The sequence below is a fragment of the Pseudophryne corroboree genome, unplaced genomic scaffold (assembly GCF_028390025.1).
Source record: "Pseudophryne corroboree isolate aPseCor3 unplaced genomic scaffold, aPseCor3.hap2 scaffold_745, whole genome shotgun sequence".
Lineage (NCBI taxonomy): Eukaryota > Metazoa > Chordata > Amphibia > Anura > Myobatrachidae > Pseudophryne > Pseudophryne corroboree.
This window is the reverse complement of record NW_026970325.1, coordinates 216,684-239,901: the sequence shown is the minus strand read 5'-3', so window position 1 is coordinate 239,901 and position 23,218 is coordinate 216,684. Positions and strand designations below refer to the sequence as shown.

The 23,218-nt window shown below is 48.0% G+C and overlaps 13 non-coding genes and 2 pseudogenes across 13 annotated transcripts; 2 read left to right on the top strand and 13 right to left on the bottom strand.

Moving 5' to 3' along the window:
• Positions 1–7,490: 7,490 nt before the first annotated feature.
• Positions 7,491–7,654, top strand: LOC135040548 (U1 spliceosomal RNA). The gene has a single exon (XR_010234439.1). It is a non-coding gene; the product is annotated as a U1 spliceosomal RNA (small nuclear RNA).
• A 152-nt stretch (positions 7,655–7,806) lies between these two features.
• On the top strand, positions 7,807–7,948 carry LOC135040571 (U1 spliceosomal RNA; annotated as a pseudogene).
• Positions 7,949–10,725: 2,777 nt separating this feature from the next.
• LOC135040568 (U1 spliceosomal RNA) lies at positions 10,726–10,867 on the bottom strand (annotated as a pseudogene).
• Positions 10,868–11,019: 152 nt separating this feature from the next.
• Positions 11,020–11,183, bottom strand: LOC135040551 (U1 spliceosomal RNA). Its single transcript, XR_010234442.1, has one exon. It is a non-coding gene; the product is annotated as a U1 spliceosomal RNA (small nuclear RNA).
• Positions 11,184–11,845: 662 nt separating this feature from the next.
• On the bottom strand, positions 11,846–12,008 carry LOC135040557 (U1 spliceosomal RNA). The gene has a single exon (XR_010234448.1). It is a non-coding gene; the product is annotated as a U1 spliceosomal RNA (small nuclear RNA).
• A 152-nt stretch (positions 12,009–12,160) lies between these two features.
• Positions 12,161–12,324, bottom strand: LOC135040539 (U1 spliceosomal RNA). Its single transcript, XR_010234431.1, has one exon. It is a non-coding gene; the product is annotated as a U1 spliceosomal RNA (small nuclear RNA).
• Positions 12,325–12,995: 671 nt separating this feature from the next.
• On the bottom strand, positions 12,996–13,158 carry LOC135040554 (U1 spliceosomal RNA). The gene has a single exon (XR_010234445.1). It is a non-coding gene; the product is annotated as a U1 spliceosomal RNA (small nuclear RNA).
• A 152-nt stretch (positions 13,159–13,310) lies between these two features.
• Positions 13,311–13,474, bottom strand: LOC135040545 (U1 spliceosomal RNA). The gene has a single exon (XR_010234436.1). It is a non-coding gene; the product is annotated as a U1 spliceosomal RNA (small nuclear RNA).
• Positions 13,475–14,145: 671 nt separating this feature from the next.
• LOC135040565 (U1 spliceosomal RNA) lies at positions 14,146–14,308 on the bottom strand. Its single transcript, XR_010234455.1, has one exon. It is a non-coding gene; the product is annotated as a U1 spliceosomal RNA (small nuclear RNA).
• Positions 14,309–14,460: 152 nt separating this feature from the next.
• On the bottom strand, positions 14,461–14,624 carry LOC135040532 (U1 spliceosomal RNA). Its single transcript, XR_010234424.1, has one exon. It is a non-coding gene; the product is annotated as a U1 spliceosomal RNA (small nuclear RNA).
• Positions 14,625–15,295: 671 nt separating this feature from the next.
• Positions 15,296–15,458, bottom strand: LOC135040552 (U1 spliceosomal RNA). The gene has a single exon (XR_010234443.1). It is a non-coding gene; the product is annotated as a U1 spliceosomal RNA (small nuclear RNA).
• Positions 15,459–15,610: 152 nt separating this feature from the next.
• On the bottom strand, positions 15,611–15,774 carry LOC135040537 (U1 spliceosomal RNA). Its single transcript, XR_010234429.1, has one exon. It is a non-coding gene; the product is annotated as a U1 spliceosomal RNA (small nuclear RNA).
• Positions 15,775–16,445: 671 nt separating this feature from the next.
• Positions 16,446–16,608, bottom strand: LOC135040575 (U1 spliceosomal RNA). Its single transcript, XR_010234459.1, has one exon. It is a non-coding gene; the product is annotated as a U1 spliceosomal RNA (small nuclear RNA).
• Positions 16,609–16,760: 152 nt separating this feature from the next.
• LOC135040541 (U1 spliceosomal RNA) lies at positions 16,761–16,924 on the bottom strand. The gene has a single exon (XR_010234433.1). It is a non-coding gene; the product is annotated as a U1 spliceosomal RNA (small nuclear RNA).
• Positions 16,925–17,553: 629 nt separating this feature from the next.
• LOC135040561 (U1 spliceosomal RNA) lies at positions 17,554–17,716 on the bottom strand. Its single transcript, XR_010234451.1, has one exon. It is a non-coding gene; the product is annotated as a U1 spliceosomal RNA (small nuclear RNA).
• Positions 17,717–23,218: the final 5,502 nt, after the last annotated feature.

The following is a 23,218-nucleotide window of genomic DNA, read 5'->3' as shown; positions in this document are numbered from 1 at the left end:
TTGTAGAATTTAGCAAACGTGTTTGCCCCTGACCAAGTAGCTGCTCGGCAAAGTTGTAAAGCCGAGACCCCTCGGGCAGCCGCCCAAGATGAGCCCACTTTCCTTGTGGAACGGGCTTTTACAGATTTTAGCTGTGGCAGGCCTGCCACAGAATGTGCAAGCTGAATTGCACTACAATCCAACGAGCAATAGTCTGCTTAGAAGCAGAAACACCCAGCATGTTGGGTGCATACAGGATAAACAGCGAGTCAGATTTCCTGACTCCAGCCGTCCTGGAAACATCTTTTTCAGGGCCCTGACAACATCCAGCAACCTGGATTCCTCCAAGTCCCTAGTAGCCGCAGGCACCACAATAGGTTGGTTCAGGTGAAAACGCTGGAACCACCTTAGGGAGAAACTGAGGACGAGTCCTCAATTCCGCCCTGTCCGAATGGAAAATCAGATAAGGGCTTTCACAGGATAAAGCCGCCAATTCTGACACGCGCCTGGCCGAGGCCAGGGCCAACAGCATGACCACTTTCCATGTGAGATATTTTAACTCCACAGATTTAAGTGGTTCAAACCAATGTGACTTTTGGAACCCAAACTACATTGAGATCCCAAATTGCCACTGGAGGCACAAAAGGAGGCTGTATATGCAGTACCCCTTTTACAAACGTCTAAACTTCAGGGACTGAAGCTAGTTCTTTTTTGGAAGAAAATTGACAGGGCCGAAATCTGAACCTTAATGGACCCCAATTTCAGGCCCATAAACACTCCTGTTTGCAGGAAATGTAGGAATCGACCCAGTTGAATTTCCTCCGTCGGGCCTTACTGGCCTCGCACTACGCAACATATTTTCGCCAATTGCGGTGATAATGTTTTTTGCGGTTACATCCTTCCTGGCTATTGATCAGGATAGGGATGACTTCATCCGGAATGCCTTTTTTCCTTCAGGATCCGGTGTTCAACCGCCATGCCGTCAAACGCAGCCGCGGTAAGTCTTGGAACAGACAGGGTCCTTGCTGGAGCAGGTCCCTTCTTAGAGGTAGAGGCCACGGATCCTCCGTGAGCATCTCTTGAAGTTCCGGTTACCAAGTCCTTCTTGGCCAATCCGGAGCCACGAATATAGTGCTTTCTCCTCTCCATCTTATCAATCTCAGTACCTTGGGTATGAGAGGCAGAGGAGGGAACACATATACTGACTGGTACACCCACGGTGTTACCAGAGCGTCTACAACTATTGCCTGAGGGTCTCTTGACCTGGCGCAATACCTGTCGAGTTTTTTAATCATGTGGACGACTTCTGGGTGAAGTCCCCACTCTCCCGGGTGGAGGTCGTGCTGAGGAAGTCTGCTTCCCAGTTGTCCACTCCCGGAATGAATACTATTGACAGTGCTATCACATGATTTTCCGCCCAGCGAAGAATCCTTGCAGCTTCTGCCATTGCCCTCCTGCTTCTTGTGCCACCCTGTCTGTTTACGTGGGTGACTGCCATGATGTTGTCCGACTGGATCAACACCGGCTGACCTTGAAGCAGAGGTCTTGCTAAGCTTAGAGCATTGTAAATGGCCCTTAGCTTCAGGATATTTATGTGAAGTGATGTATCCCGGCTTGACCCTAAGCCCTGGATATTCCTTCCCTGTGTGACTGCTCCCCAGCCTCGCAGGCTGGCATCCGTGGTCACCAGGACCCAGTCCTGAATGCCGAATCTGCAGCCCTCTAGAAGATGAGCACTCTGCAACCACCACAGGATGGATACCCTTGTCCTTGGTGACAGGGTTATCCGCTGATGCATCTGAAAATGCGACCCGGACCATTTGTCCAGTAGGTTCCACTGGAAAGTTCTTGCGTGGAATCTAACGAATGGGATTGCTTCGTATGAAGCCATCATTTTTTCCCAGAACCCTTGTGCATTGATGCACTGAGACTTGGTTCGGTTTTAGGAGGTTCCTGATTAGCTCGGATAACTCCCTGGCTTTCTCTTCCGGGAGAAACACCTTTTTTCTGGACTGTGTCCAGGATCATCCCTAGGAAACAGAAGACAAGTCGTCGGAACCAGCAGCGATTTTGGAATATTGAGAATCCAATCGTGCTGCCGCAACACTACCTGAGATAGTGCTACACCGACCTCCAACTGTTCCCTGGATCTTACCCTTATCAGGGAATCGTCCAAGTAAGGGATAACTAAAATTCCCTTCCTTCGAAGGGATATCATTTCGTCCATTACCTTGGTAAAGACCCGGGGTGCCGTGGACCATCCCTACGGCAGCGTCTGAACTGATAGTGACAGTTCTGTACCATAACCTGAGGTACCCTTGGTGAGAAGGGTAAATTTTGACATGAAGGTAAGCATCCTTGATGTCCCGAGACATCATGTAGTCCCCTTCTTCCAGGTTCGCAATCACTACTCTGAGTGACTCAATCTTGAATTTGAACCTCTGTATGTAAGTGTTCAAAGATTTTAGATTTTAGATTTAGAATCGGTCTCACCGAGCCGTCTGGCTTCGGTACCACAATAGTGTGGAATAATACCCCGTTCCCTGTTGCAGGAGGGGTACCTTGATTATCACCTGCTGGGAATACAGCTTGTGAATGGCTTCCAAAACTGCCTCCCTGTCAGAGGGAGACGTCGGTAAAGCCAACTTTTGGAAACGGCGAGGGGGAGACGTCTCGAATTCCAATATGTACCCCTGAGATATTACCTGAAGGATCCAGGGGTCTACTTGCGAGTGAGCCCACTGCGCACTGAAATTCATTGAGAACGGGCCCCCACCGTGCCTGAGCTTGTATAGCCCTAGCGTCATACTGAGGGCTTGGCAGAGGCGGGAAAGGGTTTCTGTTCCTGGGAACTGGCTGATCTCTGCAGCCTTTTTCCTCTCCGTCTGTCACGAGCAGAAAAGAGGAACCTTTTGTCCGCTTGCCAACAAAGGACTGCGCCTGATAATACGGCGTCTTATTTTGAGAGGCGACCTGGGGTACAAACGTGGATTTCCCAGCTGTTGCCGTGGCCACCAGGTCTAAAGGACGACCCCAAATGTCCCCTTTCAAAGGCAATACTTCCAAATGCCGTTTGGAATCCGCATCACCTGACCATTTTACTGGTAGAATTGGACAACGCACTTATACTTGATGCCAGTCGGCAATTATTCCGCTGTGCATCATGCATATATAGAAATGCATCTTTTAAATGCTCTATAGGCAATAATATACTATCCTTATCTAGGATATCAATATTTCCAGTCAGGGAATCCGACCATGCCAACCCAGCACTGCACCTCCAGGCTGAGGCGATAGCTGGTCGCAGTATAACACCAGTATGTGTGTAAATACATTTTTGGATACCCTCCTGCTTTCTATCAGCAGGATCCTTAAGGGCGGCCATCTCATGAGAGGGTAGAGCCCTTGTTCTTACAAGCGTGTGAGCGCCTTATCCCCCCTAGGGGGTGTTTCCCAACGCACCCTAACCTCTGGCGGGAAAGGGTATGCAGCCAATACTTTTTAAGAAATTATCAAGTGTTATCGGGGGGAAACCCACGCATCATCACACACCTCATTTTATTTTTCAGATTTAGGAAAACTACAGGTAGTTTTTCCCCCACCGAACATAATACCCCTTTTTGGTGGTACTCGTATTATCAGAAATGTATAAAAACATTTTCCATTGTATCAATCATGTAACGTGTGGCCCTACTGGAAATCACGGTTGTCTCTTCACCGTCGACACAGGAGTCAGTATCCGTGTCGGCGTCTGTATCTGCCATCTGAGGTAACGGCCGCTTTAGAGCCCCTGACGGCCTATGAGACGTCTGGACAGGCACAAGCTGAGTAGCCGGCTGTCTCATGTCAACCACTGTTTTTATATAGAGCTGACACTGTCACGTAATTTTCAACAGTACATCCACTCAGGTGTCGACCCCCTAGGGGGTGACATCACTGTTACAGACACTCTGCTCCGTCTCCACATCATTTTTCTCCTCATATATGTCGACACAAACGTACCGACACACAGCACACACACAGGGAATGCTCTGATAGAGGACAGGACCCCACTAGCCCTTTGGGGAGACAGAGGGAGAGTATGCCAGCACACACCAGAGCGCTATATATATACAGGGATAACCTTATATAAGTGTTTTTCCCCTTATAGCTGCTGTATGTTTTAATACTGCGCCTAATTAGTGCCCCCCTCTCTTTTTTAACCCTTTCTGTAGTGTAGTGACTGCAGGGGAGAGCCAGGGGAGCTTCCCTCCAACTGAGCTGTGAGGGAAAATGGCGCCAGTGTGCTGAGGAGATAGGCTCCGCCCCCTTTCCGGCGGCCTTATCTCCCGGTTTTTTGTATATTTTGGCAGGGGTTAAATGCATCCATATAGCCCAGGAGCTATATGTGATGTATTTTTTGCCATGTAAGGTATTTCTGTCGTGTTTTATTGCGTCTCAGGGCGCCCCCCCCAGCGCCCTGCACCCTCAGTGACCGGAGTATGAAGTGTGCTGAGAGCAATGGCGCACAGCTGCAGTGCTGTGCGCTACCTTATTGAAGACAGGAACGTCTTCTGCCGCCGATTTTTCCGGACCTCTTCGCTCTTCTGGCTCTGTAAGGGGGCCGGCGGCGCGGCTCCGGGACCCATCCAGGCTGGACCTGTGATCGTCCCTCTGGAGCTAATGTCCAGTAGCCAAGAAGCCCAATCCACTCTGCACGCAGGTGAGTTCCCTTCTTCTCCCCTTAGTCCCTCGATGCAGTGAGCCTGTTGCCAGCAGGTCTCACTGAAAATAACAAACCTAAACTAAAACTTTCACTAAGAAGCTCAGGAGAGCCCCTAGTGTGCACCCTTCTCGTCGGGCACAGAAATCTAACTGAGGCTTGGAGGAGGGTCATAGGGGGAGGAGCCAGTGCACACCAGCTAGTCCTAAAGCTTTCTTTAGATGTGCCCAGTCTCCTGCGGAGCCGCTATTCCCCATGGTCCTTACGGAGTCCCCAGCATCCACTTAGGACGTTAGAGAAAATAAGGATAAAGTGGACTACAGAAACTGATGCTCTAAACAAAGGAGAGAGAGAGAGAGAGAAAAGCACAAGGGAAAGTGGGCAATCGGAACACCATAGAGAGAGGAGAGATAGAAATGCCTGAAAAAGTAAAGGGGGTTGGGTATGGCATCCGGCGCTCGGGATTCCAGCAGTCACATGATACCTAATCCTAATCCTAACCCTCTGGGGGGGGGTGGCGGATAGGGCTAACCCTCAGGGGGTGGCAGCTAGGACTAACCTACCTCCTAGTGCCTTCCCTAACACCCCCTCCCCCGGTCCTAACCCTCCCTCCAATACTCGCCTACGGGATGTTGGCTGTCTGTGTGCCGGCACCAGTCTCCCAAGTGGTGTCAGGATTCCAACATCGGTCAAATGACCGCCGGTATACCGTCTGCCGGGATGGTAAATGTATCCTGAGGACAGGTAGTGAGTGTGGAGGGATAGGTGGTTCAGTAAAATGTAACAGCTCAAACTGCGATCATTCACTGATAAATTGATTTATAGCTCTCCCTTTTTAACCATTGCAGTCATAAAAGCAATGTTTTTTAAACTTTTAAATAAAGCTTGTTAGCATCCCCAGCACACTGTATATGCTGGGAGATGTAGTTCTCAATATGAAAACATTTAATTACTGTATGAACTCTAATTCCCCAACTGAAACCTCTCACAAACACACACTCCTAAATCTAGTACACACACACACACACACACACATTTCCCCAGTACTGACAACTCTCATCACTTCCACACACTGACAACTCCCTCCTGCTCCTCTCCCCACTGACACTGACAGCTCCCTCACAGTCACACACATCCTCCACCCCCCCACACACACACTGATAGCACACATGCACAAATCCCCCCCTCCTCGACACTAACTGTCACGGACTGCTTGGGCAGCAGGCTCTGACTTGAAGTGCTGAAATTCAACAGCTCTCTCGAACTTGCAAGGCATGGCTGTGCAGCTGTCTCCAGCCATCTCCTTGCCCACTGTGTAATTTGTGGCGTTCTCTGATGTTCCCCGCTCAGCCTCTACAACCGGCACATAATGTACAGCAGTGGTGACTCCTGAGTATGGGCCTGGAGAACTCCGCCTACCGGGGGGTAGGGATTAATAATTTCAAAGGGGCAGAGCTAGGAGTGAAGCAGTGGACAGCAGTTGAGGGGCGTTTCAAACTGTAACAGGGTTGGGACAATTTCAGTATCCTTCCCTCACCGTCTAATTGGTCAGTCCCACGCTGATTGCCATAGCGCCCTTTTGAGACAGCAGAACTCTATCCCTTAGCCACGGTTGGCACAGCTGGATGGTGCCCCTGGCAAGTGCCATCCTGGCCAAGGGGTAGATACGCCCCTGAGGGTCAGGGTCAGCAACAGAAATCTCGGGGCCCAGTACACTGATATCTCTGGGGCCCCCTCAACCCCCCCTTAACTTGGCAGAGGGATCTTTAAAAAAAAATGGAGCCTTTGACTCGGACCGTCAGTGAGGCCGGCAGGTGGTTTTCATACTGGGCTATCCAGCTCTTCGGTGGCGGTGGCAGGGACATTCAGAAAAGGGCCAGCACAGCAACATGCATAATAATGGCAATACAGTATGGACCACAGGGACTGGACAAAGTGATGGGGTAAAAGGAGGGGGGAGGGTTTAGTTGGCCTGTTAATTGTTTTCCTGCTTAAATTGAGCAGTTGGTGGATACACTTTAAAAAGCAATATTGGCACTGTGGCCCCATTATTTCTGTTCTTAATACTTGGAGCCCTGAACAAGTGTCCCCTTTGTCCCCCCTGTCACCGGGCCTGTTCAGGCGTTACCTATGGAGAAGCTGCGACATGACATCCTAGGACACGATACTGCACCATGCATCACCATTATATTTCAGTGTGCCTTGTCAATATTTAAATCTTGTTCTGTGTGACGTGAGTTGTAAATGGTTGAAAATCTCTGTGCTACAGTATCGTCACCATGTAGTTATAACAACACCGCAAAACCACCAAAAGACGTGTTTTGGTAGAGGGACTGCTGGAGGGGCCCATTGGGGCCCCCAGTTTGCTACCCCACCCCAGTATACCTGTGCTGTAGCCAGTGGAAGGGGCACTATCTTCCCGGTGATCTCTTCGGGAAGATGGTGCCGCACATAGAAAGCAAAGACTCTGGCTGCACTCTCCTGCCCTCGCTCTAAGCAAGGTGATCGGGCCACAAAAGGACCCCTGTCGGACCCCGGCCTGTGGGCCACAAAATGATGCATTGGGGGCGGCATGCGGCCAATGGGTTTGACACCCCTGCCCTAGAGTATTTTATAATATATGGTAAAAATTAATAGATGTATAAAGATTAAATAAGCAACAAATTGGTGAAATAGATAAGTTTTGATAGGAGCGCTGGGTTCTATATATATATATATATTGACATTTGGTTATATATATGTATAGACTTTATAAATTCTTGACAGAGATGTGCCTGAGCAGCAGCCCTCCCCAGCCCTATCTCAAATCATACTTATTTTGCATAGGAGATACCATGGTCATGAAGATTGTTCTCCCAGGGTGAGGTTCATTCATTGCATTCTGGGTATGCTGATCCCTGTGATTTCCCCAAATGTGGGAAACTGGACTGCATTATTTGTGGTAGTGAGGTACTGTGTTTGTGCTTTCCTCTGGTCAGCTCTGGTAAAAGTCAGATTTCTTTATCTCAGATCTTCCTCTAGCCTTGTTCTTCTTTCGAGAGTTCCCTTGTGCTGCCTCAGTTGGATCTCCTTCACTTGACAGGGGGGTGCCCGAGCAGCGACCCTCCCCAGCTCTAGCCCAACTCCTACTTACCTGCCAGGTGAGATACTATGATCATGAAGGTGCTTCTCCCAGGGCAAGGCTCACCCATTGCACTCTGGGTGTGCTGCTCCTGCGGTTTCCCCAAATGTTGGACACTTGACTGCATAATTTGTGTTTCCCCTGGTCGGCTCTCGTATAATATAGATCTCTTTGTCTCAGGTCTCTCTCCAGCCTAGTTTGCTGTCTGTTTCCACTTCTCTTTTCTTGAGCCACTCCCTTCTATGCCCTTGCTCACTATCCTGACTTCTCCAGTCTGCTTACTTTGTGCCTTCCAACGCACAATACAAACTACAGGTAGTGCTGCAGGGCCCACGCCCTTTTACTTGCCTTACAGAGCAGCTCTGGAGCTGTTACAGTGCCCAGCTGCTGCAAGAAATCAGCTTGAATGCTTCAGGGGCTGGGGCATAGCCAACATGAGCCCCACACCGAAGGAGGGTGGAGGTGTTTAATGTGAACTAGGGGTCATCCAAGCGCCGCAAAAGGCCGCCATGCCCTGCACGCCCCTTTTCTCTTTTCATATGCAGACGAGGGTTGACGCCAACTTTGACCCACTGCTTGGATGACATCACCATATGCAAATCCATCTGCTGCAGGCCTTCCCCCAGGAATGCTTGCACTAGTTGTTGCATTTGGTTTGTTGTTTGGGGGTGCTTCAGTATTAGGCAGCCTTCTGCCCTCCCATGTTCATCTGAAAATATGTGTTCTCCCTGCAGTTGTTGTCCCCAGATGAGAGTTTCCTTATGCTGCCTCAGTCGTTAACCGTGGCTGGATCTTATTGGCACTCGCGGTCGGGATATTCCTCCCTGCCGTGGGGTAGAGACCTCCTTTTGCTCGGTCTCAAATTGCTTTTTCCCCTTCACCGCTGTCTTTACATCAGACGTCCGCCGTGATGTAGCTCGTTCATGAATGGGCTTATATCTCAGCAATCAGAGTGTCTGGTAGTCACCTTCCTTACGCGTTTCTCCGCTGTTATCCAAGAGCGGTTTCGTCAGAGGATACATCAGCAGCCTAGCAGGCTCTTTTTAAAATGCACCGGACCAATAGCATTACTAATTAGTTGATTGGATATATACATGTACTAATTGGATGCATACATGTAATGACTCACATATGGAACAACTTTCTAATTGCAATTGCACATATAAAGGCATTTCATAATATAAAAATAAGCAACATGGTGATTAAAAATAATAATAAAATAAGCAACAAGGTGGTTTAAAAAATAACAGAAAATATATAATCTATATACAGATTAACCTCTAATCCAGGCCTGGCCAACCTGTGGCTCTCCAGCTGTTGTAAAACTACAAGTCCCATCATGCTTTGCCACAGTTTTGCTATTAGGGAATGCTAAAACTGTGGCAATGCATGCTGGGATGTGTAGTTTCACAACATCTGGAGAGCCACAGGTTGGCCAGGCCTGCTCTAATCTTTCAATCAATACCTCATCTCTATAATCACATACACATAATTCAGAGACCCAGCACTAAGGATCCCCATTTACTTATATAAAACCTTTTAGGGTAACATAAATCCAACACACTACTAAAGCAGCTCTTGTGGCGCAGGGGAAACATCACCTGCACTCTATGCAGCGAGTCCCATGTTCGAATCCAACCCGCTCAGCTTAACATCCATATTATTTATTTACTTTTAATGGGATCATTCTATCAATTCATTTTTACCTTTAATTTTTGTTAATATTATTTCTATATTTCATTATTTTAACCCCTGGAATAATTACATTGCTGCTTAAACAACAAAAAGAATTGAAGAAAGAATAATTATTAAACAGACAATTTAAGGATTCGAAGATTTAAAGATTTAAAGATGTAAAAATTTAAAACAGGGAGGGGGGGGGGGGAGGGAGGGGGGCCTTTTGGGAGAAGGAGGGGAAAAAAATAAAAAAATAAAAAATATATATATATATAGAACCAAGAGAAAGTGTAAAAAGAGGATGGAGGAAGAAATCTGATGTTCATCATTACTAGTGGATTTTACTAAAGAACTTTAAAGGAACACACACAACAGGATTATACAGTTTCATACTAAGAGGAATGCTGTTCCCAAAATAGCTACTTCTAATAATTTTGTTTATTTATTAAACATACAATAAATGGATATTCAATAAATAATATATTAGGTAAATCAATAGATAAAATCTTCAGAGACTGCCAATGTTGTTCAGTTCGATGCTCTCAATCAGACCATCAGGTGTAGGGGTACCCAAAGAAAAAATCCAAAATGCCTCCCTTGTCAAGTAAAGGAGATTCAACTGAGGCAGCACAAGGGAACTCTCATCTGGGGACAACAACTGCAGGGAGAACACATATTTTCAGATGAACATGGGAGGGCAGAAGGCTGCCTAATACTGAAGCACCCCCAAACAACAAACCAAATGCAACAACTAGTACAAGCATTCCTTGGGGAAGGTCTGCAGAAGATGGAATTGCATACGGTGATGTCATCCAAGCAGTGGGCCAAAGTTGGCTGGAACCCTTATCTGCATATGAAAAGAGAAAAGGGGTATGCAGGGCATGGCGGCCTTTTGCTGCGCTTGGATGACCCCTAGTTCGCATTAAACACCCCCACCCTCCTTCGGTGTGGGGCTCATGTTGGCCATGCCCCAGCCCCTGAAGCATTCAAGCTGATTTCTTGCAGCAGCTGGGCACTGTAACAGCTCCAGAGCTGCTCTGTAAGGCAACTAAAAGGGTGTGGGCCCTGCAGCACTACCTGTAGTTCGCATTGTGCGTTGGAAGGCACAAAGTAAGCAGACGGGAGAAGTCAGGGTAGTGCGCAAGGGCATAGAAGGGAGCGGCTCAAGAAAAGAGAAGTGGAAACAGTCAGCAAACTAGGCAGGAGAGAGACCTGAGACAAAGAGATCTGAATTATATGAGAGCCGACCAGGGGAAACACAAATTATGCAGTCAAGTTTCCCACATTTGGGGAATTCAAAGGGGCAGCACACCCAGAGTGCAATGGGTGAGCCTTGCCCTGGGAGAAGCACCTACATGATCATAGTATCTCACCTGGCAGGTAAGTAGGAGTTGGGCTAGAGCTGGGGAGGGTCGCTGCTCGGGCACCCCCCTGTCAAGTGAAGGAGATCCAACTGAGGCAGCACAAGGGAACTCTCGAAAGAAGAACAAGGCTAGAGGAAGATCTGAGACAAAGAAATCTGACTTTTACCAGAGCTGACCAGAGGAAAGCACAAACACAGTCCCCCACTACCACAAATAATGCAGTCGAGTTTCCCACATTTGGGGAAATCACAGGGGTCAGCATACCCAGAATGCAATGAATGAACCTCACCCTAGGAGAACAATCTTCATGACCATGGTATCTCCTATGCAAAATAAGTATGATTTGGGATAGGGCTGGGGAGGGCCGCTGCTCAGGCATATCTCTGTCAAGTAAAGGAGATTCAACTGAGGCAGCACAAGGGAACTCTCATCTGGGGACAACAACTGCAGGGAGAATACATATTTTCAAATGAACATGGGAGGGCAGAAGGCTGCCTAATACTGAAGCACCCCCAAACAACAAACCAAATGCAACAACTAGTACAAGCATTCCTGGGGGAAGGTCTGCAGAAGACGGATTTGCATACAGTGATGTCATCCAAGCAGTGGGCCAAAGTTGGCTGGAACCCTCATCTGCATATGAAAAGAGAAAAGGGGTATGCAGGGCATGGCGGCCTTTTGCGGCGCTTGGATGACCCTTAGTTCGCATTAAACACCCCCACCCTCCTTCGGTGTGGGGCTCATGTTGGCAATGCCCCAGCATTCAAGCTGATTTCTTGCAGCAGCTTGGCACTGTAACAGCTCCAGAGCTGCTCTGTAAGGCAAGTAACAGGTTGTGGGCCATGCAGCACTACCTGTAGTTTGCATTGTGCATTGGAAGGCACAAAGTAAGCAGACAGGAGAAGTCAGGATAGTGCACAAGGGTATAGAAGGGAGGGGCTCAAAAAAAAAGAAGTGGAAACAGACAGCAAACTAGGCTGGAGAGAGACCTTAGACAAAGAGATCTGAATTATATGAAAGCCGACCAGTGGAAACACAAATTATGCAGTCAAGTTTCCCACATTTGGGGAAATCACAGGGGCAGCACACCCAGAGTGCAATGGGTGAGCCTTGCCCTGGGAGAAGCACCTTCATGATCATAGTATCTCACCTGGCAGGTAAGTAGGAGTTGGGCTAGAGCTGGGGAGGGTCGCTGCTCGGGCACCCCCCTGTCAAGTGAAGGAGATCCAACTGAGGCAGCACAAGGGAACTCTCGAAAGAAGAACAAGGCTAGAGGAAGATCTGAGACAAAGAAATCTGACTTTTACCAGAGCTGACCAGAGGAAAGCACAAACACAGTCCCCCACTACCACAAATAATGCAGTCAAGTTTCCCACATTTGGGGAAATCACAGGGGTCAGCATACCCAGAATGCAATGAATGAACCTCACCCTGGGAGAACAATTTTCATGACCATGGTATCTCCTATGCAAAATAAGTATGATTTGGGATAGGGCTGGGGAGGGCCGCTGCTCAGGCACATCTCTGTCAAGTAAAGGAGATTCAACTGAGGCAACACAAGGGAACTCTCATCTGGGGACAACAACTGCAGGGAGAACACATATTTTCAAATGAACATGGGAGGGCAGAAGGCTGCCTAATACTGAAGCACCCCCAAACAACAAACCAAATGCAACAACTAGTACAAGCATTCCTGGGGGAAGGTCTGCAGAAGACGGATTTGCATACAGTGATGTCATCCAAGCAGTGGGCCAAAGTTGGCTGGAACCCTCATCTGCATATGAAAAGAGAAAAGGGGTATGCAGGGCATGGCGGCCTTTTGCGGCGCTTGGATGACCCTTAGTTCGCATTAAACACCCCCACCCTCCTTCGGTGTGGGGCTCATGTTGGCAATGCCCCAGCCCCTGAAGCATTCAAGCTGATTTCTTGCAGCATCTGGGCACTGTAACAGCTCCATAGCTGCTCTGTAAGGCAAGTTAAAGGGTGTGGGTCCTGCAGCACTACCTGTAGTTCGCATTGTGCATTGGAAGGCACAAAGTAAGCAGACGGGAGAAGTCAGGATAGTGCGCAAGGGCATAGAAGGGAGCGGCTCAAGAAAAGAGAAGTGGAAACAGACAGCAAACTAGGCTGGAGAGAGACCTGAGACAAAGAGATCTGAATTATACGAGAGCCGACCAGGGGAAACACAAATTATGCAGTCAAGTGTCCCACATTTGGGGAAATCGCAGGAGCAGCACACCCAGAGTGCAATGGGTGAGCCTTGCCCTGGGAGAAGCACCTTCATGATCATAGTATCTCACCTGGCAGGTAAGTAGGAGTTGGGCTATAGCTGGGGAGGGTCGCTGCTCAAGCACCCCTCTGTCAAGTGAAGGAGATCCAACTGAGGCAGCACAAGGGAACTCTCAAAAGAAGAATAAGGCTAGAGGAAGAAATGAGACAAAGAAATCTGACTTTTACCAGAGCTGACCAGAGGAAAGCACAAACACAGTCCCCCACTACTACAAATAATGCAGTCAAGTTTCCCACATTTGGGGAAATCACAGGGGTCAGCATACCCAGAATGCAATGAATGACCCTCACCCTGGGGGAACAATCTTCTTGACCATGGTATCTCCTATGCAAAATAAGTATGATTTGAGATAGGGCTAGGGAGGTCCGCTGCTCAGGCACATCTCTGTCAAGTAAAGGAGATTCAACTGAGGCAGCACAAGGGAACTCTCATCTGGGGACAACAACTGCAGGGAGAACACATATTTTCAGATGAACATGGGAGGGCAGAAGGCTGCCTAATACTGAAGCACCCCCAAACAACAAACCAAATGCAACAACTAGTGCAAGCATTCCTGGGGGAAGGCCTGCAGCAGATTGATTTGCATATGGTAATGCCATCCAAGCAGTGGGTCAAAGTTGGCTTCAACCCTCGTCTGCATATGAAAAGAGAAAAGGTGCGTGCAGGGCATGGCGGCCTTTTGCGGCGCTTGGATGACCCCTAGTTCGCATTAAACACCTCCACCCTCCTTCGGTGTGGGGCTCATGTTGGCTATGCCCCAGCCCCTGAAGCATTCAAGCTGATTTCTTGCAGCAGCTGGGCACTGTAACATCCCCAGAGCTGCTCTGTAAGGCAAGTAAAAGGGTGTGGGCCCTGCAGCACTACCTGTAGTTTGCATTGTGCATTGGAAAGCACAAAGTAAGCAGACGGGAGAAGTCAGGATAGTGCGCAAGGGCATAGAAGGGAGCGGCTCAAGAAAAGAGAAGTGGAAACAGACAGCAAACTAGGCTGGAGAGAGACCTGAGACAAAGAGATCTGAATTATACGAGAGCCGACCAGGGGAAACACAAATTATGCAGTCAAGTTTCCCACATTTGGGGAAATCGCAGGAGCAGCACACCCAGAGTGCAATGGGTGAGCCTTGCACTGGGAGTAGCAACTTCCTGATCATAGTATCTCACCTGGCAGGTAAGTAGGAGTTGGGCTAGAGCTGGGGAGGGTCGCTGCTCGGGCACCCCCCAGTCAAGTGAAGGAGATCCAACTGAGGCAGCACAAGGGAACTCTCGAAAGAAGAACAAGGCTAGAGGAAGATCTGAGACAAAGAAATCTGACTTTTACCAGAGCTGACCAGAGGAAAGCACAAACACAGTCCCCCACTATCACAAATAATGCAGTCGAGTTTCCCACATTTGGGGAAATCACAGGGGTCAGCATACCCAGAATGCAATGAATGAACCTCACCCTGGGAGAACAATCTTCATGACCATGGTATCTCCTATGCAAAATAAGTATGATTTGGGATAGGGCTGGGGAGGGCCGCTGCTCAGGCATATATCTGTCAAGTAAAGAAGATTCAACTGAGGCAGCACAAGGGAACTCTCATCTGGGGACAACAACTGCAGGGAGAACACATATTTTCAAATGAACATGGGAGGGCAGAAGGCTGCCTAATACTGAAGCACCCCCAAACAACAAACCAAATGCAACAACTAGTACAAGCATTCCTGGGGGAAGGTCTGCAGAAGACGGATTTGCATACAGTGATGTCATCCAAGCAGTGGGCCAAAGTTGGCTGGAACCCTCATCTGCATATGAAAAGAGAAAAGGGGTATGCAGGGCATGGCGGCCTTTTGCTGCGCTTGGATGACCCTTAGTTCGCATTAAACACCCCCACCCTCCTTCGGTGTGGGGCTCATGTTGGCAATGCCCCAGCCCCTGAAGCATTCCAGCTGATTTCTTGCAGCAGCTGGGCACTGTAACAGCTCCAGAGCTGCTCTGTAAGGCAACTAAAAGGGTGTGGGCCCTGCAGCACTACCTGTAGTTCGCATTGTGCGTTGGAAGGCACAAAGTAAGCAGACGGGAGAAGTCAGGATAGTGCGCAAGGGCATAGAAGGGAGCGGCTCAAGAAAAGAGAAGTGGAAACAGACAGCAAACTAGGCTGGAGAGAGACCTGAGACAAAGAGATCTGAATTATACGAGAGCCGACCAGAGGAAACACAAATTATGCAGTCAAGTGTCCCACATTTGGGGAAATCGCAGGAGCAGCACACCCAGAGTGCAATGGGTGAGCCTTGCCCTGGGAGAAGCACCTTCCTGATCATAGTATCTCACCTGGCAGGTAAGTAGGAGTTGGGCTAGAGCTGGGGAGGGTCGCTGCTCGGGCACCCCCCTGTCAAGTGAAGGAGATCCAACTGAGGCAGCACAAGGGAACTCTCGAAAGAAGAACAAGGCTAGAGGAAGATCTGAGACAAAGAAATCTGACTTTTACCAGAGCTGACCAGAGGAAAGCACAAACACAGTCCCCCACTACCACAAATAATGCAGTCGAGTTTCCCACATTTGGGGAAATCACAGGGGTCAGCATACCCAGAATGCAATGAATGAACCTCACCCTGGGAGAACAATCTTCATGACCATGGTAACTCCTATGCAAAATAAGTATGATTTGGGATAGGGCTGGGGAGGGCCGCTGCTCAGGCATATCTCTGTCAAGTAAAGGAGATTCAACTGAGGCAGCACAAGGGAACTCTCATCTGGGGACAACAACTGCAGGGAGAACACATATTTTCAAATGAACATGGGAGGGCAGAAGGCTGCCTAATACTGAAGCACCCCCAAACAACAAACCAAATGCAACAACTAGTACAAGCATTCCTGGGGGAAGGTCTGCAGAAGACGGATTTGCATACAGTGATGTCATCCAAGCAGTGGGCCAAAGTTGGCTGGAACCCTCATCTGCATATGAAAAGAGAAAAGGGGTATGCAGGGCATGGCGGCCTTTTGTGGCGCTTGGATGACCCTTAGTTCGCATTAAACACCCCCACCCTCCTTCGGTGTGGGGCTCATGTTGGCAATGCCCCAGCCCCTGAAGCATTCAAGCTGATTTCTTGCAGCAGCTGGGCACTGTAACAGCTCCAGAGCTGCTCTGTAAGGCAAGTAAAAGGGTGTGGGTCCTGCAGCACTACCTGTAGTTCGCATTGTGCATTGGAAGGCACAAAGTAAGCAGACGGGAGAAGTCAGGATAGTGCGCAAGGGCATAGAAGGGAGCGGCTCAAGAAAAGAGAAGTGGAAACAGACAGCAAACTAGGCTGGAGAGAGACCTGAGACAAAGAGATCTGAATTATACGAGAGCCGACCAGGGGAAACACAAATTATGCAGTCAAGTGTCCCACATTTGGGGAAATCGCAGGAGCAGCACACCCAGAGTGCAATGGGTGAGCCTTGCCCTGGGAGAAGCAGCTTCATGATCATAGTATCTAACCTGGCAGGTAAGTAGGAGTTGGGCTATAGCTGGGGAGGGTCGCTGCTCAAGCACCCTTCTGTCAAGTGAAGGAGATCCAACTGAGGCAGCACAAGGGAACTCTCAAAAGAAGAATAAGGCTAGAGGAAGAAATGAGACAAAAAAATCTGACTTTTACCAGAGCTGACCAGAGGAAAGCACAAACACAGTCCCCCACTACTACAAATAATGCAGCCAAGTTTCCCACATTTGGGGAAATCACAGGGGTCAGCATACCCAGAATGCAATGAATGACCCTCACCCTGGGAGAACAATCTTCTTGACCATGGTATCTCCTATGCAAAATAAGTATGATTTGAGATAGGGCTGGGGAGGGCCGCTGCTCAGGCACATCTCTGTCAAGTAAAGGAGATTCAACTGAGGCAGCACAAGGGAACTCTCATCTGGGGACAACAACTGCAGGGAGAACACATATTTTCAGATGAACATGGGAGGGCAGAAGGCTGCCTAATACTGAAGCACCCCCAAACAACAAACCAAATGCAACAACTAGTGCAAGCATTCCTGGGGGAAGGCCTACAGCAGATGGATTTGCATATGGTGATGTCATCCAAGCAGTGGGCCAAAGTTGGCTGGAACCCTCATCTGCATATGAAAAGAGAAAAGGGGTATGCAGGGCATGGCGGCCTTTTGCAGCGCTTGGATGACCCTTAGTTCGCATTAAACACCCCCACCCTCCTTCGGTGTGGGGCTCATGTTGGCAATGCCCCAGCCCCTGAAGCATTCAAGCTGATTTCTCTGCAGCAGCTGGGCACTGTAACAGCTCCAGAGCTGCTCTGTGAGGCAGTAAAAAGGGTGAGGGCCCTGCAGCACTACCTGAAGTTTGCATTGTGTGTTGGAAGGCATAGAAGGGAGCGGCTCAAGAAAAGAGAAGTGGAAACAGACAGCAAACTAGGCTGGAGAGAGACCTGAGACAAAGAGATCTGAATTATACGAGAGCCGACCAGGGGAAACACAAATTATGCAGTCAAGTTTCCAACATTTGGGGAAATCACAGGGGCAGCACACCCAGAGTGCAATGGGTGAGCCTTGCCCTGGGAGAAGCACCTACATGATCATAGTATCTCACCTGGCAGGTAAGTAGGAGTTGGGCTAGAGCTGGGGAGGGTCGCTGCTCGGGTACCCCCCTGCGCATTGTGGCGCATACGCATGTGCAGTGCAAACCAAATTGCCCGCTGGGTGAAAATAAATTGAAACGATCTGGTCTGAATAAGCCTCAATCTCTATTCACGGGAGACAGAGGGGCTGGGGCATGGCCAGCAGCTCACAGAGCACCTATAATGACAAAAATGGGAGACATGGCTCATGATCGCGATATACCTGCGAAGGTACGCCCTCTACTGATTGACAGGCAGAGGCATTCGCATTTTCTACAACCACCAATATATTCTGCTGCACTATATCTATATTTGCAAAGCTAATTCTGCTGGGTAATTACAATTGACTACAACCACCAATATATTCTGCTGCACTATATCTATATATGAAAAGCTAATTCTGCTGAGTAATTACAATTGACTACAACCACCAATATATTCTGCTGCACTGTATCTATATATGCAAAGCTAATTCTGCTGGGTAATGCAAATTGAAACATTATTGCATAGTATGTGATTTTTAAGTACTTTTTTAAAGTTTTGAATGATATAGACCCAGTTTAATCTTTGTGGAATGCCTGGTTGTTGTTTTTAAGGTAATTTATTGCCTGGCATTTGAGGGGGTGGGGTGTGGTTACAGATTTCAATTATTGGTTTCACTTGTAATAGTCTTCTACTTAAGTCCAATGGTGTAGGCTGTGCAAAGCCGTTTGGCTGTGCATTTATTGATCCAAGCGTGCATTTTTATCAAAGCGTGATAAAATTGACACATAACAGCAGCGTTCAATCAGCGTTAATTTATCTTCAGCTGATATCGATTGTGAATTGACGTTTCTTCTCTTCTTGTCACCTACAGGTAATTACAATTGACTACAACCACCAATATATTCTGCTGCACTATATCTATATATGCAAAGCTAATTCTGCTGGGTAATGCAAATTGAAACATTATTGCATAGTATGTGATTTTTAAGTACTTTTTTAAAGTTTTGAATGATATAGACCCAGTTTAATCTTTGTGGAATGCCTGGTTGTTGTTTTTAAGGTAATTTATTGCCTGGCATTTGAGGGGGTGGGGTGTGGTTACAGATTTCAATTATTGGTTTCACTTGTAATAGTCTTCTACTTAAGTCCAATGGTGTAGGCTGTGCAAAGCCATTTGGCTGTGCATTTATTGATCTAAGCGTGCATTTTTATCAAAGCGTGATAAAATTGACACATAACAGCAGTGTTCAGTCAGCGTTCAATCGAAGTGAAAAAGAAGGAAAACAGAAGCACACCAATCTAACAAAACAAAGAAAACTGAAGAACTAATAACAAATGTGAGTCACTTACTCCTCAGATCACTCACCTCCTGATTGTTGCATCTGATTACATAGCACAGAACTACCTTACTTGGACATTTCATAAACCATCCATTTCACCTACAAATGCCTGTATCTGTATTATTGTAATTTTGTTTTTTAAGCACAGCTGCACCAATGCAATTTTACCTGCAAACACTTAAAACATCTAACATAATTACCATTGCTTCTTAAACCTCTCACAATCCTTTCATTTCTTACACTCCAAATACATTTCTGCACCCACTTTATCTACGCTTTTGACTCATTTCATACCTTGAAAATCTAATTCACATCTCTCCCACAAACTCATACCCCCTATCCTGTGCCCTCTGGAATGCCAGATCTGTTTGTAACAAACTGGTCCCCACTCATGACCTTTTCATTTCCAACTCCCTACACCTACTAGCCATTACTGAAACTTGGATTATGCCCTCTGACACTACTTCTGCTGCTGCTCTCTCTGCTGGGGGCCTTACATTCACACACACACCCCGACCTGGGGGTCGCCATGGGGGTGGTGTTGGGGTCCTTTTACCTTCTAGTTACTCCTACCAACTCATACCACCAGAACCATCCCTTATATTCTCTACATTTGAGGTCCACGCCATATGCCTCTTCCAACCAGTCCATCTTAGAGTAGCTGTCATTTACCGCCCCCCTGGCACTGCTTCCAAATTCATCGACAACTTTGCTTACTGGCTTCCTCACTTCCTCTCTTCTGACATTCCCACCATTATCCTAGGCGATTTCAACATCCCTATTGACATCCCCACACAATCCCCTGCCTCTAAACTCCTTAACCTCACCTCTTCACTTGGTCTCTCCCAGTGGACCTCCTCACCCTCCCATGTGAATGGGAGCTCACTGGATCTGGTCTTCACTCACCGCTGTGATATTTCTGATTTTTCCAACTCCCCATTTCCCCTCTCTGACCACCACCTGCTCTCCTTCAACCTATCTCTCTCGACTTCCCCATCTCTACCTCCTAAGGCTACCATCACTAAGCGTAACATTGAAGCTATTGACACCACATTCCTTTCCTCCCTGTTTGACTCACTTCTCTCTCCTATTCTCTCTCTCTCATGCCCTGAACAAGCCACTTCCACATACAATGCTTCCCTTACTTCTGCTCTTGACTCTGTTGCTCCACCAACCACTATTCACCCTTGCAAATTAACACCTCAACCCTGGCACACCAAATGCACCAGATATCTGCAAAAATGCTCATGTACTGCTGAGCGACACTGGAGGAAATCACGCTCTAAGGCAGACTTCCTCCATTTCAAACTTATGCTCTCATCCTTCAGTGCTGCCCTTTCTCTTGCTAAACAGTCATACTTCAAGAACCTCATCTCCTCCCAGTCTTCCAACCCCCGGCGCCTCTTTGCCACTCTCAACTCACTCCTCTGCCCACCTCCACCTCGTCTCCCTTCCTCACTCTCTGCTCTTGACTTTGCCACTTACTTCACATCCAAAATTGACTCCATACGTCAGGACATCACATCACACCAGACTATCAGTAACCAGCCTTCTCCCATCCCTTACCAACCCTCCCCATCCCTCGCACCAACTCTGTCATCTTTCTCCCATGCATCTGGAGAGGAAGTCATGGCCCTCATTCATTCCTGTCCCCTCACCACCTCCCCACTTGACCCTATCCCCTCCCGCCTCCTTTGCCACCTCTCTTCTTCTGCTTGTTCCCATCTTTCCCACCTTCTCAATCTCTCCCTCTCATCAGGCACTGTCCCCTCTGCCTTCAAGCACGCTCTCATCTCTCCTATTCTTAAAAAACCTACCCTTGATCCAAACACTCTCTCCAACTACCGACCCATCTCTCTCCTCCCTTTTGCCTCCAAACTCCTTGAGCGTATTGTCTACAACCGCCTTACTTCCTTTCTTTCCTCACACTCACTGCTTGACCCATTCCAGTCTGGCTTCCGTCCTCTCCACTCCACTGAAACTGCCCTTACAAAAGTATGCAATGACCTCCATGCTGCTAAATCTAAGGGACACTACTCTCTACTTATTCTACTTGATCTCTCTGCTGCTTTTGACACTGTGGACCATCCTCTCCTACTGCAAATCCTTCACTCCATTGGTCTGCGTAACACTGCCCTCTCTTGGTTGTCGTCCTACCTTTCTGACCGTTCATTCTCTGTCTCCTCTCATGACTCCACCTCCCCCTCACTTCCACTAACTGTAGGGGTACCCCAAGGTTCTGTCCTTGGTCCTCTTCTCTTCTCTCTCTATACGTCCTCACTAGGTAAGCTCATTAGTTCTTTTGGTTTCCAATATCATCTCTATGCTGATGACACTCAAATCTATCTTTCCTCTCCAGACCTCTCCCCTACTCTCCTCACTCGTATCTTCAACTGTCTCTCTGCTATCTCTTCCTGGATGTCCCAGCGCTTTCTTAAACTTAACATGTCTAAGACCGAGCTGATCATCTTCCCTCCCTCCCGCATAATCTCACCTCCTACAATCTCATTATCTATTGATGGCACTACTATCTCCTCTACCCCCCAAGCGCGCTGTCTTGGAGTAATCCTTGACTCCTCCCTCTCCTTCAAACCACACATTCAGCACCTCTCACAAACCTGCCGTTTTCATCTAAAAAATATTTCCAGGATCAGACTTTTTCTGACCCAGGATGCTACTAAGACTCTTATCCACTCACTGGTCATCTCCAGACTGGACTGCTGTAATCTCTTCCTGACTGGCATTCCTGACAAATACCTCTCTCCACTCCAATCTATCCTCAATGCTGCTGCCCGGCTCATTTTCCTCACCAAACGCACTACGTCCACCTCTCCTCTCTTACTAGTCCTTCACTGGCTCCCCTTCCCTTTCAGAATCCATTTCAAGCTTCTCACACTTGCTTACAAAGCCCTCACCCACTCCTCTCCCATCTACATCTCTGATCTTATCTCGCTTTACACTCCCACCCGTCCTCTTCGCTCTGCTAATGCACACCGACTCTCCTGCCTACGGATTACTTCCTCCCACTCCTACCTCCAAGATTTTTCACGTGCTGCACCACTTCTCTGGAATTCCCTACCTCTCCCCCTCAGACTCTCCACCTCTCTACAAAACTTCAAACGGGCTCTCAAGACCCACTTCTTCACCAAACCCAGCCAAATCTCATCCTAAACCTCTGTTCCATGCTCTCTATGTACCCCATCTGTCTCACCCCTGTCTGTCTACCCCTCCCTTTTAGAATGTAAGCTCTCACGAGCAGGGCCCTCTTCCCTCATGTGCTTACTCTTTTCTTACTTTAATAATCTTCAGCTGCACCAAATCCAGCAGTCTTCTGCCACCTGATACTTATTCCAGTGTCATCTGCTGATGTAGCTATGTTTATTTACCCTGTACTTGTCCTATATTGTCGTCAACTGTAAGTTGCTGTTTTCCTGTTTGATTATTTGTTTATGTACTCTGTAATTGGGCACTGCGGAACCCTTGTGGCGCCATATAAATAAAGGATAATAATAATAATAAATAATATAATATATAGCAGTACGGTACAGTAGGCCACTGCTCTACCTACCTCTGTGTCGTCAAGTATACTATCCATCCATACCTGTGGTGCATTTTAGAAAAAAACATGTCTCGGCAGAGCAATCTATAAATCCATCATTTTTCAGACAGCAACAGTGGGTATTGTAATAGTCACCCAATCCATCACTTTTATAGGGTTACATGCACCCACATGCTACAGCCTGTCTCAATAATTTTACTGTCACGCTGTGTGTGTTTGTGTTTTTATTTGGGTATTTTGTGTTGTTGTAGAACTACAGGTACCAGCAAGCCCGTTATTTCCCCGCCTGCTGGTACTTGAGGTTCTCCAAGTACCAGCAAGCGGGGGAGGCTTGCTGGGCCTTGTAGTTCCACAACGAAAAAACAATATTCTTTTTTTACACACATGGCTATCAGCCCGGCACCCACCACCCAGGGGTGCTGGGGACAGCCTCGGGCTTCACCCCTGGCCCTTGGGTGCCTCGAGGGGAGGAACCTCTTGATTTAAGGGGTCCCCACTCCTCCAGGGAACCCCGGCCAGGGGTGACTAGTTGGAGGGGTAATGCCAGGGCCGCAGGGACCTACATAAAAGTGTCCCCCGGCTGTGGCATTATCTCTCTGGCTAGT